Source organism: Petaurus breviceps, unplaced genomic scaffold (assembly GCF_028583685.1).
Source record: "Petaurus breviceps papuanus isolate PSGF00001 unplaced genomic scaffold, PetGlider_PUasm1.0 356, whole genome shotgun sequence".
NCBI lineage: Eukaryota > Metazoa > Chordata > Mammalia > Diprotodontia > Petauridae > Petaurus > Petaurus breviceps.
In genome coordinates this window covers 286,341-305,531 of record NW_027186290.1, presented here as the reverse complement: position 1 = coordinate 305,531, position 19,191 = coordinate 286,341, and the positions used below count along the sequence as shown (strand labels likewise).

Here is a 19,191-nt window from a genome sequence, read left to right as displayed (position 1 = left end):
GTGTGTGTGTGTGTGTGTGTGTGTGTGTGTGTGTGTGTGTGTGTGTGGTCACAGAATACGTTAATGGCTGAGACTGGCAAGAGTGGACCCCAGGCCTCCTGCTTCCCAGGTGTTCCCTGCTGGTCCTGTCTTCATGCTCTGGACACACTCTCCTTCCCTATGAAGCCCTCACAGTGACCATTGCATAGGAATTCCCACCTGGCAGCCACCCTCCTGGAGTGCCAGCCCCACACACCTGGCATCAGAGCTCTCTGTGAGGGGGACATGGGCCTCCCTGGCCTGGGGTCAGGGTCTGTCATGTTCACTGGCAGCAGAGCCCAGCACTACCTGCCCCCAGCACACACATGCGTGCAAGACAGGACACACATGCACATACACACAACACACACACACATGAATGTGTACAGACAGGACACACACATGTGCAGCACACAATGCACAAACACAACATGCTCTCACAAATGTGCACCGACGGGACACACATGCACACAGTGTGCACACACAGCGCACAACACAACACATGTGCACACAGGCACATGCTCACACAGGTGTGCAAGGCAGGACACATGCACACACAACATGCTCACACACGTGCACCAATGGGACACACGTGCGCGCACACAACACACATGCGTGCACAGGCACACACTCATATACGTGTGCAAGACAGGACACATATGCATACACAGTTGTAATGGGAATGTAAATTTGGAAGATCTTCCCTGCCCCTAGGCTAAAGTGCACCTGGAGCCTTGGGTAGGAGGCTTGTTTTTCAGTAGATACTTTTTGATTGGCCAGTGGGTCCAAAAGATTGTTACATTCTCTGAGCCAGAAGAAGGCTATATAAGCCCTGATGTGTAGCTTTGTTTTGGGGCTCACTTTGAGAAGTGTTCTGTGATTTGATGTGGATTCTGGGAAGCCGCTGTCCAGAGCGCCCCCCCCCCCCTTTGAAAAAACCCAGATGTTGAAGCCCAGATGTTGACTGGGTATGGATGTAATGGTTGGACAGCTTGGAAATCTGTCTACTTGATCTGTTTCTGTCTTGATAATTCTCTGTGTATACTCTGAAGTTCGGGGTGCCGACCTTTTCCCCCTGAACTAGGTAAACGATACATATCTGACTGATTAAAGTAAGTTTGTTAACTCATTTTGAGTTGCTTTCCTTTATCAAAGCAGATCCAAGAACCTGTGGTGGCAGCAAACCCTGAGGACGCGCTTGGGGTGCTTGCTGCTACAAAAATGGCGTCACGAACAGGATCTGCAGAGTAAAAGGAAAGTATGGGGGCTGGGATAATTGTTTGTTTCCCAGTTGTGGTAGCTGTGACTCTGTGGAGCCATGGAGCAGGAGAGAAGAATGGCCTGCATGCGGACTTCGCTGAGCTGAGAGCAGGAATGGTGAGCTGCCTGCATTGGGACCTGGGCAGAAGCCAGGAGCAGCTGCCGCCTGTGGGAGGAGAAGGAACCCAGGAGTTCAGAATTCAGCCACAGGAAAAGATAAGACATGAGCAGCAAAGCAGGGGCACTGAATGTGTTTCCTTGCTGCATCCCACAGTTTGGAACCCAGGGGGAGGATGGACTTGGATGGTTTTGTAGCAGCAAGCACCCCAAGCGTGTCCTCAGGGTTTGCTGCCACCACAGGTTCTTGGATCTGCTTTGATAAAGGAAAGCAACTCAAAATGGGTTAACAAACTTACTTTAATCAGTCAGATATGTATCGTTTACCTAGTTCAGGGGAAAAAGGTCGGCACCCCGAACTTCAGAATACACAGACAGAATTATCAAGACAGAAACAGATCAAGTAGACAGATTTCCAAGCTGTCCAACCATTACATCCATACCCAGTCAACATCTGGGCTTCAACATCTGGGTTTTTTCAAAGCCGGGGGGGGGGGCGCTCTGGACAACGGCTTCCCAGAATCCACATCAAATCACAGAACACTTCTCAAAGTGAGCCCCAAAACAAAGCTACACATCAGGGCTTATATAGCCTTCTCCTGGCTCAGAGAATGTAACAACCTTTTGGACCCACTGGCCAATCAAAAAGTATCTACTGAAAAACAAGCCTCCTACCCAAGGCTCCAGGTGCACTCCAGGCAGGGAAGATCTTCCAAATTTACATTCCCATTACAACAGTTCACAACACAACATGCAAACACATGTGTGTGTACAGACAGGACACACATACACACATGTGCACACACAATGCACAAACACAACACACACGTGTTTATACAATGCACAAATGCTATGCACATGTGTGTACAGGCATGTGCACACGCTCACACACACGGCTTAGCCCCAGTGTTCCACACACACTTGCTGCATGCTTAGTGACCAACTAATTTCTCTGCAAGCTTTCCAGATCCTGGGGACCCCTTTGGGCTAGGAGCCCTGCACAAACACAGACATACAAGGCTCACGCCCACCCGCACTCACAGAGATGGCACCACTCAGATCGCCAAACTGGGCACCCACCTGGGGACAGGGCGAATACCCGGGTTTGTGTGGCAGCTGGCAGGCAAGCAGGTCAGTCCTGTGGGCAGTGTGTACCATGTTGAGAACATGGCTTCTGATCAGGTTTGTGGAGGACATGATGGCAGCATCAGAGGGACCAGTGGATACAGTGAGAGGTCCAAAGTCAGGAAGAACAGGGTTCAAATCCAGCCTCGGCCATTTAGTTGTATGACCCTGGGATAGTCACTTTACCACTATTTGCCTCAGTTTCCTTGCCTGTAAAAGGGGGATAGTAATAGCACCTACTACCTAGGGTTGTGGTGGAGATCAGATGAAATAACCGTAAAGTGCTTAGTGTGGCCCCTGGTGCACAGCAGGTGGGACTGGTAGGGCATCTAAGAGGAGGTGCCCTGGGGTTCAAAAAAACAAATTCTACAGCATAGGATGGAGGAGATCCACTCACACATACATGTTGCTGCATCTAAAAAGGACCTGGGGGTCTGGGTGGACCACAAGCTCAGTGTGTCAGCTGAATGATATGGGGAGGGAGGGAGGGAGAGAGACAGAGAGAGACAGAGAGACAGAGAGAGAGAGAGGAATTGAGTATCCAGGGGCAGAGAGTTGAGAGTCCCCTTGTCCTTCATCCTGGTCCCAATGACTCCTAGATGATTGTGTTCAGTTCTGGGCATCGATTAGCCAATCAATAACCAAACATTTATTAAGCACCTACTGTGTTCCACTCACCCTGGTAAGTGCTGGGCATGCAAGGAAAGGTTAGAGACTGCCCCTGCCCTCAAGGTGCCCAGAGTCTAATGGGGCAACAAAAGCAAACACCAAGTATGCCAAGGCAGGGTCACTTGGAGCTAACCTATGGGGGAAAAGGCACTGGACTTAAGGAGGACGACCTTGCAGAAGATGGCCTTTTAGCTAGACCTAAAGGGAGCCAGGGAAGCCTGGAGGAGATGAGGAGGGAGAGGGATCCAGGCCTGGGGGACCAGAGCATCAAGGCTCCAAAGTGGAAAGTCAGGCAACACACAGCTGGGAGATTGGGAGAGTCAGTGGGGTCAGAGGGGAGAGGAGCTGGGGTGAGGAGGAAGGATCCAAGTCCAGTCCTCTGTTCATTGTTTAAAGCTGTCCATGTCCTGAGCCCAGTGACCTTTCTTGTCTTCCCACCTTCCTTCCCTCCTCCATGACTCAGCCTCCCTGGTGAGGCTCCTACCTCCCCCTTCCAAGCCTGTGTGCAGACTGGCCCCCTTGCCTGGGACACTCTTCCTCCTCACCTCAATGTCCTGGTTCCCCTGAACACAGTTCAAATCCCACCTTCTGCAAGAGGTTTGTCTCCTCTCCCCCCCCCCCCAGGGCCTTCTCTTTCAGGTGACCTCCCACCTGTTCTAGAGGCAGCATGGTCAGCATGATCTGTCCCCATGAATGTGAGCTGCTGAAGGCTGGGCACCATGTCACCCCAGGGTTTGGCACACAGCAGGCACTGGGTAATGTGCTAATGGTGAGGATGACAGGGGCTCATGGTCGAACAGAAGAATTTTGGGGCCTGCATCACAGAGGTGGAGTGCATGGGGGTGGGGGCGAGGTCAAGGGTGTGGGCCTCTCTTTGTGCAGTTGAGGTTGGAGGGAGAGAAGACAGTATGAGAGCTGGAAGGGCTGACCATGAAGATACAGAGAAACCCCCAAGTGCAGGTTTGGCTGGACTCTGAACCAGCTTCTCCACTCCCTGGGACCTGGTGGATAATGGCCACCAGAACCTGGAGATGACGAAAGATGTGGATATAATAGACCCTGAAGGAACAGAGATTGTGACTAATGGTAGCAGGAAGGTAGGCGGGCAGGCGGGCACCTAGGAGTGGCAGTGAGGAACCAAGGCGTCTGCCTGACTTTTCTCAATTCCAGGGTGTCAGAAGGCATTAAAAAAGGTCCATGTAGCACTGAAGAGAGGAGTCGGGGAGGGGAAGCAGTGACTTCTGGGGGGAGCCAGGGTTCTATGAGTGTGGGAAGAAAGGGAAGAGGTCCTTGTCTAAGATGAAGGTCATTTGTCAGTGACAGAAGAGGGTCCAATGAATGAGGAAGACAGTGTAGGCAATGGGAACTGGGACAAGAAAGGAAGGAGAGGTTTTGTTTCTCATTTGCTTAGGCAGCGACAGACCCTGAAACCCTGGGTTAGTAAAGGAAGAGGAGACCTCAGGGAGTGACCTAATTTCCTGGCATTTTCATTCCCAGGCTGTTGAGGAAGGGTAGGGATGGTACCTGCCTGGGAGGGGGGGGGGTGGAGAGGAGCAAACAGAAGCACAGCAGGAAGCGGGGATCAGAGGTGAGCCTCACAACAGGTGGAACCTGGCAGGAGGAGAGAGTAGAAAGAACAATAGCAAATGGGACAAAGAATTCTGGAATTTGTTCCCAGAGGGAAGATTAAAGACCAGGGAAAGCTTTTGAAAAGGCCTCTCCATGGACTTCCAGGTATCAGAAGAGGGAATCAAAGACAGAGGGATGAGCATATGAAAATTCAAACCCGAAAACGCCTGAGGGAGAGACCAGAAAGCTGAGTTCTCAGCTCCAGGGGCCCAAGGAGGCCAGGTACAGAGCCTCCCCAGATCCCCCAGGCAGCAGGGAGAGCCAGCTGCCTGGCTTCAGTCTCCCGGCCAGTCAGGAGAGGCCACACTTGGCTGTTTCAAGACTCTGAACCAAGCTCACTCTAAACAACTTGGGTCCAAGTTGTGCCGTGTGTGTGTGTGTGTGTGTGTGTGTGTGTGTGTGTGTGTGTGTGAGAGAGAGCGAGAGAGAGAGAGAGAGAGAGGGATAGAGAGAGAGAGAGAGAGAGAGAGAGAGAGACAGAGAGAGAGAGAGAGAGAGGAAAGGAGGGACGGAGGGAGGGAGAGAGAGGAAGGAGCAGAGTGTGGGAGCTCCAGGCATGTCCAGACAAAGGGAGAAGAGCAGAGACCAGTGCTAAGAGTTTGGGTGCTGGGGGAGCGGCACTGAGCTCTGTCCACAGTGCTGAAATCCCACAGGCTCATCTTCCTGACCAGCACAGCCCCCATCCCTCTCCCCATGGAGCTCTCTGGTTGTGATACTGAGAGGGAATGGAAATGATAGCAGGCCCAGAGAATTCTACATGGTGTGGAGAGGGGCTTCAGATGGGCCTGGCTCACTTTTCAGAGGAGGAAACTGAGGCCTGGCAAGACAAAGTAACTGATTCAAGGTCACACAGACAGTAAATGGCAGAGCCAGAATAGGATATCAGAAGCTCTGATTTCAAATCATGGTCCTCTGCACCTGTTCCAGGAGGGGAGGGGCCTGGAGGGGGCCTCTGTGCCACCAACACACCAGTGTGCCTGCCTGGGTTAGCACAAGAGGCTGCAGGAGAGTGCCCCAACCCTAGGGAGGCAAGTTCTATGTTCAGATGTGCCTCTGACACGTACTGGCCATGGGACCGTGGGTATGGACTCCAAGTGCCCTCTAGCCTAGAATACTAGTCTGGGTGTAGATTCAGAAAGAGGGGTATTCAAGTTTGGCTTTTACTACTTTTATATTTTATATAAAATATACCTGACTCACCTACACTTATGAGAGTGTGTCTGAGTGTGTGTGTGTGTGAGTGTGTATATGTGTGTGAGAGTGATGTATGTATGTGTGTGTGGGTGTGTATGTGTGTGAGTATGTGACTGCGTGTGTGTGAGAGAGACAGAAAGACAGAGAGACAGAGAGAGAGATTCAGACACACAGAGAGACAGAGACCTTGGGCAAGTTACTTGGGTGTTTCTAAGGTTCAGTTTTCTCATCTGTGAAATAGAGGTAATGAGTACATGTTGACAAAGAAGTATCAAGAAATCATTGGGTTATGCAAATCTGCTTGTGGAAATTGAGGGGTTCGTGAGGACAATTTAGGACCAAGTCTTTGCTGCCAGAAATTACAGAAGTCTGATATTTGAGGAGTCCAGACTTGTTCAATGCAGAGAAACTCACAGAAATAAAGAGACACCTCACTACAGACTGTAAAATGAAGGGCCTGCTGAAGGCAAGGCAGCCTGGTGGCTGGAAGGCAATGCCATGAGCGCATTTATTGCCTTTCATGGACGGACAGACAGAGAACCAAGCCCTCACTGCAAATGCGGAACTCCAAATATCCTGGGGAACTCGACCAAGAAACTCTATGGGAACCGGACCATTAACCCAACTGAAATCTTGGTCCCAGTCTCCTGGGCAGTGCACAGATCTGGAAAGCCTAAGAGCAATGCCTTTTAACGGAACTCAGCATCCCCAAATACTTGTCATCGCCAAGCTGTGTGGCATGACGTTTCCAAAGTATAGAGACCTGGCTGAGGAGATCAAAACCCTGTGGGAACAAGATGGCATCCACGCCCTCCAACCCTGCCATCTACCTACAGAAGATGCTTGTAATGAGCCCACAGGGGGTGAACTCAGCCAAATCCTTCGATTCAACTACGGAGAGAAGCCATTTCATCCACCTCTGCAGCAGTCAGCAGAACATTAACTCCAGAAGAGCAACGAGACGGTGGCTTGTCCCAGGACCGCCTCAATTTGGAGCCCGTCCAGAAAAAGATAAGAATAAGCTGAGAAAAGCTGAGCCTGAGAGGCGGCCTTGGGAAGGTGGTGGTTAGCCCTGCAGCAGCCTGAGGAGAGCTCTCCTTGGTAAACCAGGCCTCCTGACGGACAGAGCCACAGGGACCTTCTGGGAGATTCCACATGGCCCCCATTGCTGTCAAAACGATTACTTCCTCAGGCCTTGAAGAGGTTTGGAAATGGCCAAACAGCAACAGTTCCAAGCTCGGGTCCCCTGGGGATCACATTCCTGAAACAATGAGCTCACAGGCTGCTGTGGTGGAGAAGCAGGAAGAGGGAAAGGACCTAAGTTAGGACTCTAGTCCTGTATATCACTCCACATCTCTGCTTGCCTCAGTTTCCTCATCTATGCCACGAGGTCACATGAGAACAGATGGTCTCAAAGGCTCCTCTATTACCTGTGGGTCAGTCCTAAGGGAACTCAACTGGGCTCCTGAATCCTGACTATATCCATTTTCTCAGGGACATAATATCTCTGCATCCCACGTCCCACCATGCTGCCCTGGCTAGTTCTGCAACTTTGGACCCTGGCCTACTTCTCACCGGCCCTGGTACAGCCTTCTCCTGGTCCTCTGGTCACTACTCGCTGGGTTTAAGCGAGGCCACTGGTTTCAGCTGTGTTTGCTGGACTGCCCCACTTTTCTTTGCCCTGGCAGAAACAAGGCTGAAGAGCAATTTAGAACCATGCCCAAAGGGCTTCTAAATCTGCACACCCTGTAACCAAACAATAGTAGCTACTTCCGTGGTACCAAGAAGGTGAGAATGGAAGGGATGCCCATCCATTGGAGAATGACTGAACAAGTTGTGGCACATGATTGTGATGGAAAATTATTGTGTTATAAGAAATGATACACAGGATGCTTTCCAGAAAGCCTGGGAAGACTGAGACGGACTGAGGCAAAGTGAAGTGAGCAGAACCAAGAAAACGCTGTAACAGCAGCATTGAGGGATCATCCAATGTGGAAGACTTAGTCACATTGATAAATGCAATGATCCCAGACAATTCCACAGGTGCTAGGATGAAAAACGCCATCCACCTCCAGAGAGAACAGTGATGCGTCCAAGTGCAGAAGGAAATGGGGTTTTCCCTTTCATTTTCTTGCTTTTTGTTCCACATGGCTAATATGGAAGCACATTTTGCATGATTTCACAAGCAGCTGATATCACATTTTTTTTTGCCTTCTCAAAGGGTGTGGGGAGGGTGGGAGGAAGGGAAAGAATTCCGAACTCAAGATTAAAAAGTAAGATAAATAATTTTGTTTTAAGATAATCAGCTTTGCAAGCCAATGATGGGGAAGACAGGGTTGCAGCACTTTGTCACGCAGGTGTGTCTCCAGACAAAGCATGAACCAGCAGTGTGATGTAGCTTGGTGGCAGACTTTCTGAGACAAGCATCGCACATCTCCTGGGGAGAAGGGCACCATGGAGGCTCTGGGTGCCAATTTCAGGAAGGACACAGAGTAGCTGAGAACATCCAAAGAAGGCAGCCGGGATGGGGAAGGGCCTTGGGTCCATGTTGGAAAGAATGGGGCATGGGCATCCTTAAGAGAAGAAGGGTTGAGGGAAATGTGGAAGCAGGGTTCAAGGACTGTCCTGTGGGAGAGGGATCCCAATTGTTGTTCAGCGAAATGTCAGCTCCTTGAGGGCAGAATCTGTCTCAGTTTTGTGTCTGTATCTCCAGGGCCTGGCAGAGTGCCCGGCATATAGCCAAAGGATGCTTTCATAAACGCTTGTTGATATGAAAGGGAACTGGGGGGGGGGGTCTCTCAGGCAAAAGCCAAGTGTGAGAATGGCCGGGGCAGATGAGGTGGGCAGGGGGAGATGTCAGTCAAAGCAAAGTCTTCCTGACAAGGAGAAGAGTCCGCTGTGGAATGTGCTGTGAGGGCCCACAGAGGCGCCTGCAGAGGAGACTTGGGTCAACTCTTGGCCTCCCACCACGCACGGTGCCTGCTCAGGGCTCCTGTGTGAGCCAACAAGACGGCCCTGAGCAACGGGGGCTGCTTGGCGCCTTGGCTGGTCAGCAGTAACACTGGCCCTCTCCCTGCAGTCCTCCTTTTGGGGTGAAGGAGATGTGGTGAACAGAGATTATGGCTCCTGGCAAACTAATGCAGATGACTAGCAACCCCGGGAGAGGGTCCTGGGCTCCAGGCCCTGGGGCAGCACTCACTGTTAGCCCAGGCCTCAGCTGCCCCTTCACAGGCCACAGCTGTTCCCTCCTCCCCAGGAGGGAAGGCTGGGAAGGGCTGCACAGGGCCTGGACTCCCCTAGGCAGCACTCTCCCTGGTCCTCTCCTGCCAACAGGATCAGGGCAACGGGAGCTTTGCTTCAGTTTTCTCTTCTGTCCCCATTCCTACCACTGACACTGTGTCTATGATTGAGTGTGTCTCAGTGAAGGGAGGCAGGCAGAGGGTTCTGGGGGCAGTGAAGCCTGCCAGCTGCCCGAACAGGACAGCTTGACAAAGGAGCCTTCTTCTCCCACTTCTGGGCGATGCACACCTTCCTCCCCCAGGGACCCTTACAGGGGAGGCTGTCCCTGCCATCTCACCCACTTACACGCAGGCCCTAAAGAAGGCTTAGCCGTGGCCGTCAGAATTGTGCGGTCCTTATTTCTCTTCTAGGGCAGCGGACGGAGTGCCAGCCCTGCAATCAGGAGGACCTGAGGTCAAATCCAGCCCAGACAGTTAACAGGCTGTGACCCTGGGCAAGTCACTGCACCCTGTTTGCCTCAGTTTACTCATCTGTAAAATGAGCTGGAGAAGGAAAGGACAAACCACTCTCGTATCTTTGCCAAGAAAAGTCCAAATGGCAGCTCCAAGGGTTCGGCACTCCTAAACCCCAACCACAATTAAGCCTCTTCTTGTCTCTCTTCACTTTCGCCACCTGCTCGCTGCCCATTTCCAGCCCCCAAACTTGTGTGTCTCTCTCTCCATCAGCCCAGCTTTGCTCAGAACCTGTGGTTTCTCCCCTTCCTCTATACCTAAGGGCAGAGGTTGACTGGGGGCCCCCGGGAACCCCTGACCTTTCTCCCTTCAGGTGGGTGAGTACCCTGCACTAGTGATAGTAAGCCAAGTGAGGCCAAGGTTGGCTCACACTTCCCCACATAGATACCCAAATGGGGTGGGGCATTCCTAGTGGTCTCACCATTGCCTGGGGGGGGGTGATGGTGTGGAAACAGCAGAGGGAGGGACCTGGAGAGAGTTTATCCTAAATCAGACACTCACCTCACTCGGGGGCACAAAGCCCAGGAGGCTTGAACCTCTTGGCACAGATGGAGATGGGCAGGCAGAGTGACCATGAAGGCCCCTCTCAGGGCTTGTGCCAGCTCTGCCCCCTCCCAGGGTCTCTGCCATCCCCATGGGCACAATAATTCTGGGGACCTCCCTGCCTGTAGCTACTCAGCCTGGCTCAGACCATTATCAGGGACCACTGGCTGCTGTCCCTTTGTCTTCCCTTCCCTTCATCCTTCATTTCTCAGTGTTGGCCTCATCTCTCTGCTAAAGTGAGTGCCCCAGGGCAAGAGCTAAACCTCATCCAGCCATGAAGCCACCGCCCAGGCCGGGGCCAGTCACTGCACTTTCAGTGAAGATTTTTTCACTTTGAGGGCATTCTGAGGGAAACTATCTAACTCATATCCCACTCCCAACGTGCCAAGGAAGACGACAGAACCAACCAGGAAATCCCCCCAGCTCAGGGAGGACAGGGGCCGGGTTCCCCCCAATCCTCGTGTTACCCTCCAGAGTTACCCATCCCCACACATTCCCCTCAGAGACCCTCACACACCCTGAAGGGGGGAATCATGGAAGTTTAGGAGTCAGAGGGACTTTGGAGGCCAACCCACCTACCCACTTCACCTCCCAAAGGAACAAACCAAGGCCCAAGGAAATCAAAGTGACCTAACTGGCCGGCCCCTTGCCTGGATCCAGGGGCTTTCTGCTACTGTAGCACCAAAGAGTGAAGGTGCCTCCTGCCTCCCCTGGGAGGCAGGTACTGGGACACACCCTTCTGTCAGCCTCATGGCTCCTGCCTTCCTCCTCCTGTCCCTATGCTTTCTACAGTGAGGCAGACTCCTTTCTCCACCCCATCCTTGCTCCCTCTAGGCTGGCTCCCACCTCTACACCTTCCTCTGGCAGGGGTCTTCACTTGGAGAGCCCTTCTGTGGCCCTGCTCTTCTTCCAATACAGTCTATCCATCAAGGTAGCCCACTGCACCTGGGAAGCCCCACTTGATGGCTCTGCCCTCCCAGCTGTCTCTGCTCTGACTTCCTCTGTCAGGTGCCTCTGCCATCTCCATCTCTCCATCTCTCCATGGCCATTCCCAGTATGTCCCCATGGAGGGAAGGCCACTGGCTAACACTCTGAGGACCCCACTGCTTTGGTGATTCCAGGGTTCCAAAGTACACCCATGAGGAGGCTGTTCATGCCTTCTTGTACCAATCTTAGAGGGGAGGCTCTGGAAAGAGTCTGGGGGTGGTGGCAGCTCAGTCAGGAAGCAGGAGGGCTGAGAGGTAGCAGAGCCTGGAATCCTGCCTCAGAGGGGGATCCCCACAGGACCCTATAGGGAGGAGACACCTGCTGACTGCCTGACCTGAGAATTCAGGTGCCTAGAAGTGCCCAGGGGCGGCCCCTTCCCAACCTACAGGGGAGCAAGGGCTCTGGGGTTGTGACTGGCCGCTGTCTAGGGTCCCTATCAAGGAGCCCTGAAGCAGACAGGACACAGGATCAAAGGAACCTCCACATCTTCCCAACATGTTGCCTTGCTACCTCTGGACACTGGGCTTGGACTCAGGAGAGCCCTGAGTTTGGATCTTCCCCTTCTGACTTCTACGATTGATTGCTGAGTCAATGCCTTGCTCTTGGTGGTGGCAGTAGGGACTCCTGGGGGCCCAGTTCCCATGTTGCTGTGAGAAGTGTGTGGCCACACAGCAGGAGGGAGCTACTCAAAGACCACTTGGGGTTGCCATTGGCTCACTTCTTCCCTACAGCTACCCCAGAGAGAGCGTCAGAACATGGTTTGTCAGACTGTTTCTCCAGTGGCCACAAAGTCTAGGTGAGTAGGGAGCTGGGGCTCTGCTCCTGGTGCTCACAAGGTGAGTTCTAGCCAGGGCCACTGAGGTTCCTGCAGGGCTTCCATATTCCCCGAATGTTGGCCTGGCCACGCCCATATTGTTCCACTTGTGGGGCACCTTAGAGATGGGGTCAACGTGTTCTGGACTGGGAGGAAGCACCACGTTCTGGTTTTCTGTCTCCTCTGGCTTGAGCACCTCACCATACATTGTCCAACACTTCTTCCAAGGCATCTTGGCAACCGGAAATTGCCTAGCTCTTGGTGAGGCAGGTCTGAATACAGTGGCTAAAGTGCTTCCTGAGGAAGTAACCCTCCCAGAGACAAGAAATTCTACATACCAGCTCAGAAAGACAGCCAGGATATCAGAAAGGGACCTCCATGGGCAGCCAGTCCCACCCCGAGAAGATGCCCTCCTTAGCAATCTGACCAATGGCAGTCCAGCCTTGGTTTGAAGACCTCCAGTGAAAGGACTCTCTCCACCTCCCAGGGCAGCCCACCCCATGCTGAGACAGCTCAATTGTATCCCTTCAGCAAGCTTCAACCTGTTTCTTTGTGACTTCCCTTCCCCCCTCCCTCACCCCTCACTGTTCCTGCTTCTATCCACTAGGACCAAACAGGACAAGACAAACCCCTCCCTCTGTCAGCCAGCCAGTCAGTTAGCCAGTCAGTCAGTCAGTCAGTCAGTCAGTCAGCCAGTCAGTCAGTCAGTCATCAGTCGGTTGGTCGGGCGGTCGGTCGGTCGGTCAGTCAGCCAGCCAGCCAGTTAGTCAGTCAGTCGTCAGTCAGTCAGTCAGTCAGCCAGCCAGCCAGTCAGTCGTCAGTCAATCAGTCAGTCAGTCAGTCGTCAGTCAGTCAGACAGTCAGTCAGTCAGTCAGTCAGTCAGTCGTCAGTCAGTCAGTTAGCACCTGAAGAATGTTCTTCTGAGTCTTTCTTTCCAGGTCCAAATCCCCAGAGGAAGCTCTGATATGTGGACACTCAGAGCTGCTTCTGGCTTGCCCAGGTATTTGTCAGCCCAGGCTTTCCCTCAGTTCTCCTCCAGCCATTGGGGTCCCATGTCTCCAATCCCACCTTCTCCCTCCCTCTTCCTTTTCTAGTGCCTTTCTTCTGAGATTCCCCCCCACTCACCCTGTATGTAAGTATATATGTATACCCACACATACATCTATCCCTCCCTCCCTCCATACACCCACCTACCCATCCATGCACATAGATGTGTGTTGTTTTCTCCACTAGAATGTGAGCTCCTCAAGCCTGGTTCTCTTTCTTTGTAGCCCCAGGACTTAGGACAGTGGCTGGCACACAGTAGGCACTCAGCTACCTGCTGATTGCTTGATTTAGCTCTTTTAAAGCCCAAGCTCAAGAACACAGTTCAACTTCAAAATGGCCATGACCTTCATTTGCAATGTGGTTTCAACCCAGGAGCCAGGGCCCAGAGCTTACTGCCTTATAAAGAATCCCCCATCTTGTTTGGGAGATTGTGGAAATAAGAGGCTCCTCCTAGGAAATGCCTTGGCATAGTCAGTCAATTGGTCAGTAAGCCTTTGTTAAGTGCCCACTGTGCACAGACACTGTCCTAAGCCCTGGGGCTACAAGGAAAGACAAAACCAGGCTGTGACCTTGAGGAACCTGGGGGCAGAAAAGGCAAAGGACAGTCCCTGCCCTCCAGAAGCTCCCAGTCTAGTGTGGGGAGACAACGAGCAAGCAGATATGTGCCAGCAAGATGTAAAAGGGACAAGAGGAGCGGAAGGCACGGCCACTGGTCTGTGAAGGATAACACAACCCTGGGAGCTGAGGGCAGTCCAAGTAAGCCCATTTTATAGATGAGGGAGCTGAGGCTCAGAATGCAAAATGATGGCGGGGTTCTCTGCTAGAACATGTTGGAGCAAGGGCCCCTAGCTCCAAGATTCATGCTCTCTCTGCTGTACCTTCCTTCCTCCTGAAAGCAGCTTGATCTGGAGCCTGACTTCTGATTAAAGCTTGCCATCCCCTCCTGCAGTCCTCCTTGGTGCTTCTACTCAGAAGCCTTGTGTGGATCCCTGTCTGGGTTCACTTCCCCTCCTCCCGGTTAGTAAGGCTATCGCTACCACCAGACTGAGCTTCCTGGGCCAGGCTTAGTCTGTCTCTCTCCTTCCCAGCTCCTGCCTGACATCCCTCCTAGCAAGTGCTCAGTTTGCATTGGCTGAATGGACAGACAGATGGACTGATGATAAATGAAGGGTGAAGGGGACTTCACTTTGCAGAGGATGGTGATGAATCTTTTTCCCACATGGATGTGGCCAGCACAACTCTTCCCAGCTTGGACTGAAGAGGTAAGTACTTATCCAGAAGGAGAAACAATGGGCTGGCAAGGCACTGGCCCCTACTTCTTTGGGGCAGCCATCATCTTCCTGGTAGTCAGAGATTCCAAACTGATGGTGTCCAGGTCATCGGCTGGGCAGATGCCACCATCTTCCGAGATCCTTCTCTCCAGAATTGTCCCATTCAATGAATGCTTATTGAACACATACTATGGGCTGTGCCAAAGGCTTAGCCTTGAAGAAAGGCAGCTTCTGAAAAGCTGAGATTGGGAGGGCATTCCAAGTTTGGGGGGTGGCTTCTATGGAACCAGGAGATGCATCAGTAGGCGGCGGGTTAGAAGCCTAGGGGTGGGGAGGATCACAGCATGGGTCTACAAGGGCCCCAGCTCTACAGCCTGCAAGGAGGCCCCACAGTCTGATCGCACATCAGGATGATTCCAGTGGGGCTAAGGGCTGCTGAGAGGCTCACAAAGAAGCGTGGTCTCTCAGCTCTGGGGAAAGTCTCACTGCCAAGTAGTAGGATAGAGGCACTGAGTTGTAGCTGGGATGTCTCTGGGAAGCCTTCCTCTTCCTCCTCATTTCCCTTCTCTCCCTCGTCTTCCTCCTCCTCCTCCTCTTCTTCCTCCTTCTCCCCTCTTCCTCCTCCTCTTCTTCCTCCTCTATTTCCTCTCCTCCTTTACCTCTTTTTCTTCGCCTTCCTCCTTTTTTCTCCTCCCTTTCCTCCCCCACCCCCACTCCTTGGAGGGTTCCTGCAATGCTTCCATGAAACTTTGAGATTTTCCAAAGCCCCTCCCTTCACTCAAGCTGTTTCTCTATTCCCAGAACTCATTCAGTCTCCTGTTTGTTGTTGGAAGGTAGGGCAATTGGAGTTAAGTGACTTGCCCAAGGCCACAAGGGCTAGTTTTTGTGTTAAGTGTCTGAGGCCCAGTTTAAACTCAGGTCCTCCCGACTCCAGGGCCAGTGCTCTATTCACTGTGCCATGTAGCTGCCCCGCCAGTTCAGTCTCTTGATGACAGATAAGGAGTCCACTCGGGTGGGGAAGAAGCGGTCCTTGGTCTCACTTCAGTCTCCGTCTCTGTACTCATGTTCCCTGTTAATGACTTTTTGTAGCAGCAAGCACCCCAAGCGCGTCCTCAGGGTTTGCAGCTACCACAGGTTCTTGGATCTGCTTTGATAAAGGAAAGCAACTCAAAATGGGCTAACAAGCTTACTTTAATCAGTCAGACATATATCGTTTACCTTGTTCAGGGGAAATAGGTCAGCACCCCGAACTTCAAAGTATACAGGCAGACTTATCAAGACATTAACAGATCAAGTAGACAGCTTTCCAAACTGTCCAACCATTACATCCATACCCAGTCAACATCTGGGTTTCCACATTCTGGGTTTTTCAAAGCTGGGGGACTCTCAACAACGGCTTCCCAGAATTTCATCTGATCAAATCACAGAACACTTCTCAAAGTGAGCCCCCAAAACAAAGCTACACATCAGGGCTTATATAGCCTTCTCCTGGCTCAGAGAATGTAACAACCTTTTGGACCCACTGGCCAATCAAAAAGTATCTCCTGAAAAACAAGCCTCCCTCCCCAGGCTTCTGGTGCACGTTAGCCTAGGGGCAGGGAAGATCTTGAAAATTTACACTCTCATTACAGTGGGGAAGAAGCGGTCCTTGGTCTCACCACAGTCTCCGTCTCTGTACTCATGTTCCCTGTTAATGACTGGGCTAATAGCATGCTATAATGGCATTAAGCGTCCAGCCCCAGCTTCCCTGAGGTCTTCCCAGAGAGCCCAGCTCATCTGGCTTCTCACTCTCCACCAAGGGGCTGCCTGCCTTCCAAGGTGCGGGGCAGGCTGACAATCTCTAGCCCTATGTCCTAACCCTCCCTGGGCACTTCCTTTAGGCTGTGATTTCCCAGCCTCCTCCTAACTCACTGCCTCCTTCCCCCACCAAGGACTGAGATAACAAGTCTCCCTCCCCTCCGTGTTCCTCCATGGGCAGCCCAACAGACAGACAGACGCACAAAACCACCATGAAACACAGCTCCACTGAATCCTCGATCAAAGGCTGCAGGAATCTGTTTTCAGAAGAAATAAATTTATGAAGCAGCTTGAAAAACAATGCCTCCCGACAGCAGCAGATCTGTATTTAAATGGCTTCATTTCTATTCATGAGGTCTCTGATTAGAGACATGAGGAGCATCATCAAGAAAAGATGAATAATTCTGGCAAATTAATAACTTGTTGGGAGCTTTTATGCCTGAGAATTTATGTAAGCATCTCGTCCTGAACGACTGAGACATCCTGTGAAGCCTCTGAGTGCAGCTTGTTCTCGGCCTGGGGTGGGGCTGGAGGGGGCCAGGGGAGCCAGGGCAGGGTTCAGCCGTCATGGGCAAGGAGCTTTGTTGGCTCAGGCTGGGGCTGACCAGAAAGATATGCGAACACAGGCACAGCAACAGTGGGCACGGTAACGGCAGGCACAGTGATGGTGGGCACAGCAATGGTGAGCACGGCAACAGTGGGTGTGGTGATGGCAGACATGGCAACGATGGACATCATGATGGCGGACATGGCAATGGTGGGCATGGCAACAGTGGGCACGACAATGGCAGGTGTGGCGATGGTGGACGCGACAATGGCGGGCATAGCAACGGTGGGTATGAAAATGGCGGGCATGGCCATGTTGGGCGCAGTGATGGCAGGTGCAGCAATAGCTGCCTTGAGCTCACTCACCCATCCTTTGGGCTTTGAGAGGCCCTTCGCCCTCATCAGACCGGCGAGGGTCTTCCCCACCTCCTGACTTCTGCACATGGTTGTCTGCATGGTCTCCCCGCTTAGACCGCGAGCTCTCTGAGGGCAGGGCTGTCTCTCGCCTTTCTTTGTGTCCTTAGCACTTCACACAGCACCCGGCACACAGTAGGTGCTTTAGAAATGCTCAGTAATTTGAAGCTCATGACAATGCCATGGACTTAGCAGGCGCCGCACCGCTGCTAATAGGTAAGAAAACCAACAATAGAGTCCAGAATTCAATCCAATAAACATTTAAGGGCCTACTATGTGCTACGTGTTAGGGACATAAAAAGAGGCAAAGACAGTTCCTGCCCCCAAGGAGCTCACAGTCTAACAGGGAGACAAGAAACAAACTTACGAACAAGCCACATACAGGGCAGAGGAAGCCACGAGCAGAGAGGGAAGGCTCTGGGATGGAGAGGGGCTGGGGAAGGCTTCCTAGAGGAGGTGGGATTCTCATGGGGACTTCACTCTCAGAAAGCTGGCTCAGGGCACCCCTGCCCCTCTGGCTGTCACACATGGAATGGCTGCTGGTGGTCTCTGGGAGAAGAAACAATTGTCCCCAGACCCCCACAGGCTGCTGAAGCTGGGGGCACTCCTGCCACAGCAAAGACGTCCATCCATGCCCATTGCCCAAGCTGGAGCCCATGCCTCTAACCAGGGTTAACCAGAATTCACATTGAACACCTGCCTTTCTCTTTACCTGACGAGCCTCAACTTCCCAGAAATCAAAGCCAAAGTCAATGATCTTTTGTGCTGGATATTAATGGCACTTCCATCATGCACAGTTGGTCTCTCCTAGCCCCCTCCCTCCTTGCACTGAAGCAGAAATTTGGAGGGGTGATGGCTGGGGCACTGGGCACGGGCCAGAGCACCTGGATCTCTTCTCCTGCGGATTCTGCCTGGCCATGAGGGCCCCTACTGTGCTGAATCCTGCTCAACCCCATCCTGGTGACAGCTCAGAGCTCCATATTCTAGGCAGAAGCAGGGCTCTGAGCCGGTCTCCTCATGGGCACTCAGGGGCTTCTGAAAGTCCCTGTTTGGAGCCAGATCAAGAGGCACAGGTTGTGTGAACTCAGCCGGCCTAACATCCTCAGCTAAGTGATGGGGAAACTGAGGCCCGAGGTCACACACTCGGGCCTGGGCTCAGCTGAGCCTTTGCTCTGGGCTCCTCTGTAATGGGGGCTCTGATCACTCGGTCTCCTTATTTCAGAACTGAATTAAAAGGGCCCTCAGGTCTCGCTCCCCACCTGATGACCAGCAGGCCCGGACTGCCCCAAACACCAGCCCCAGGGCCCAAACGCTGGCCTGGGGGCAGCAGGTCCTGCCCTGGGTCCAGTCTCAGCCTTGTTCCTGCCCCTTGGTGGAGCTGCAGAGAGCTCCTTCCCCCTCTGAGGTCCAATGGGTGTGTCGGCCCAGGGTACACACATTTCCCTGGGGCTGATCAGGCACAAACAGTGCATGCAGGCACCCTTGTCGGGGGACCCCTGTTCTACAGAAAGAAGACACTGAGGCTCCAGCAGGGCCAGTCTGGCTCAAGGTAGCCCCTCAGTGGCAGAGGAGGGATTGCAACCTAAGCCTTTTGGGTCCGGGTTCAATACTGTTCTTCTAGAACATGCTTTTGTCCAAATCTTTCCCATCCTTCAAGGCCTAGCTCAAGTGCTGTCTCTTCTTGGAAGCCTTCCCTGACCACCCCAGGGCACTCCTCTCTGTAGATCACAAGCTCACAGGGCATCAGGGATGGAAGGGGACTCAGGGGTATGATGGGGGTGGTGAATGGAGGGATGGACAAGGTGAACGCCGGGGTGGCCAGCCCTAGTGCTGGAGTCCCTGAAGCCAAGGGTGGACAGAAAGGACCAGGGGTAGGAGCAGAGAAGAGAGGAGAGGGGAGGGGAAGGGAGGGGAGAGGAAGACAGGAGAGGGGAAGAGAAGGGAGGGGAGAGCAAGAGAGGGGAGGGGAGGGGAAGGGAGGAGAGGAGGGGAGGGGAGGAGAGGGGA

General features: G+C 52.7%; 1 protein-coding gene and 1 long non-coding RNA gene across 2 annotated transcripts in view; one reads left to right on the top strand and one right to left on the bottom strand.

Moving 5' to 3' along the window:
- Positions 1-16,607, top strand: part of LOC138168275 (uncharacterized) — a 29,598-nt gene extending 12,991 nt beyond the window's left edge. The window contains exons 2-3 of the long non-coding RNA XR_011170085.1: positions 14,245-14,418; positions 16,359-16,607. This is a non-coding gene — a long non-coding RNA (uncharacterized lncRNA). The remainder of the gene's footprint in view (positions 1-14,244; positions 14,419-16,358) is intronic.
- KLHL29 (kelch like family member 29) overlaps positions 1-19,191 on the bottom strand; it is a 189,971-nt gene that overhangs the window by 100,197 nt on the left and 70,583 nt on the right. The gene's annotated exons all lie outside the window — the stretch shown is intronic.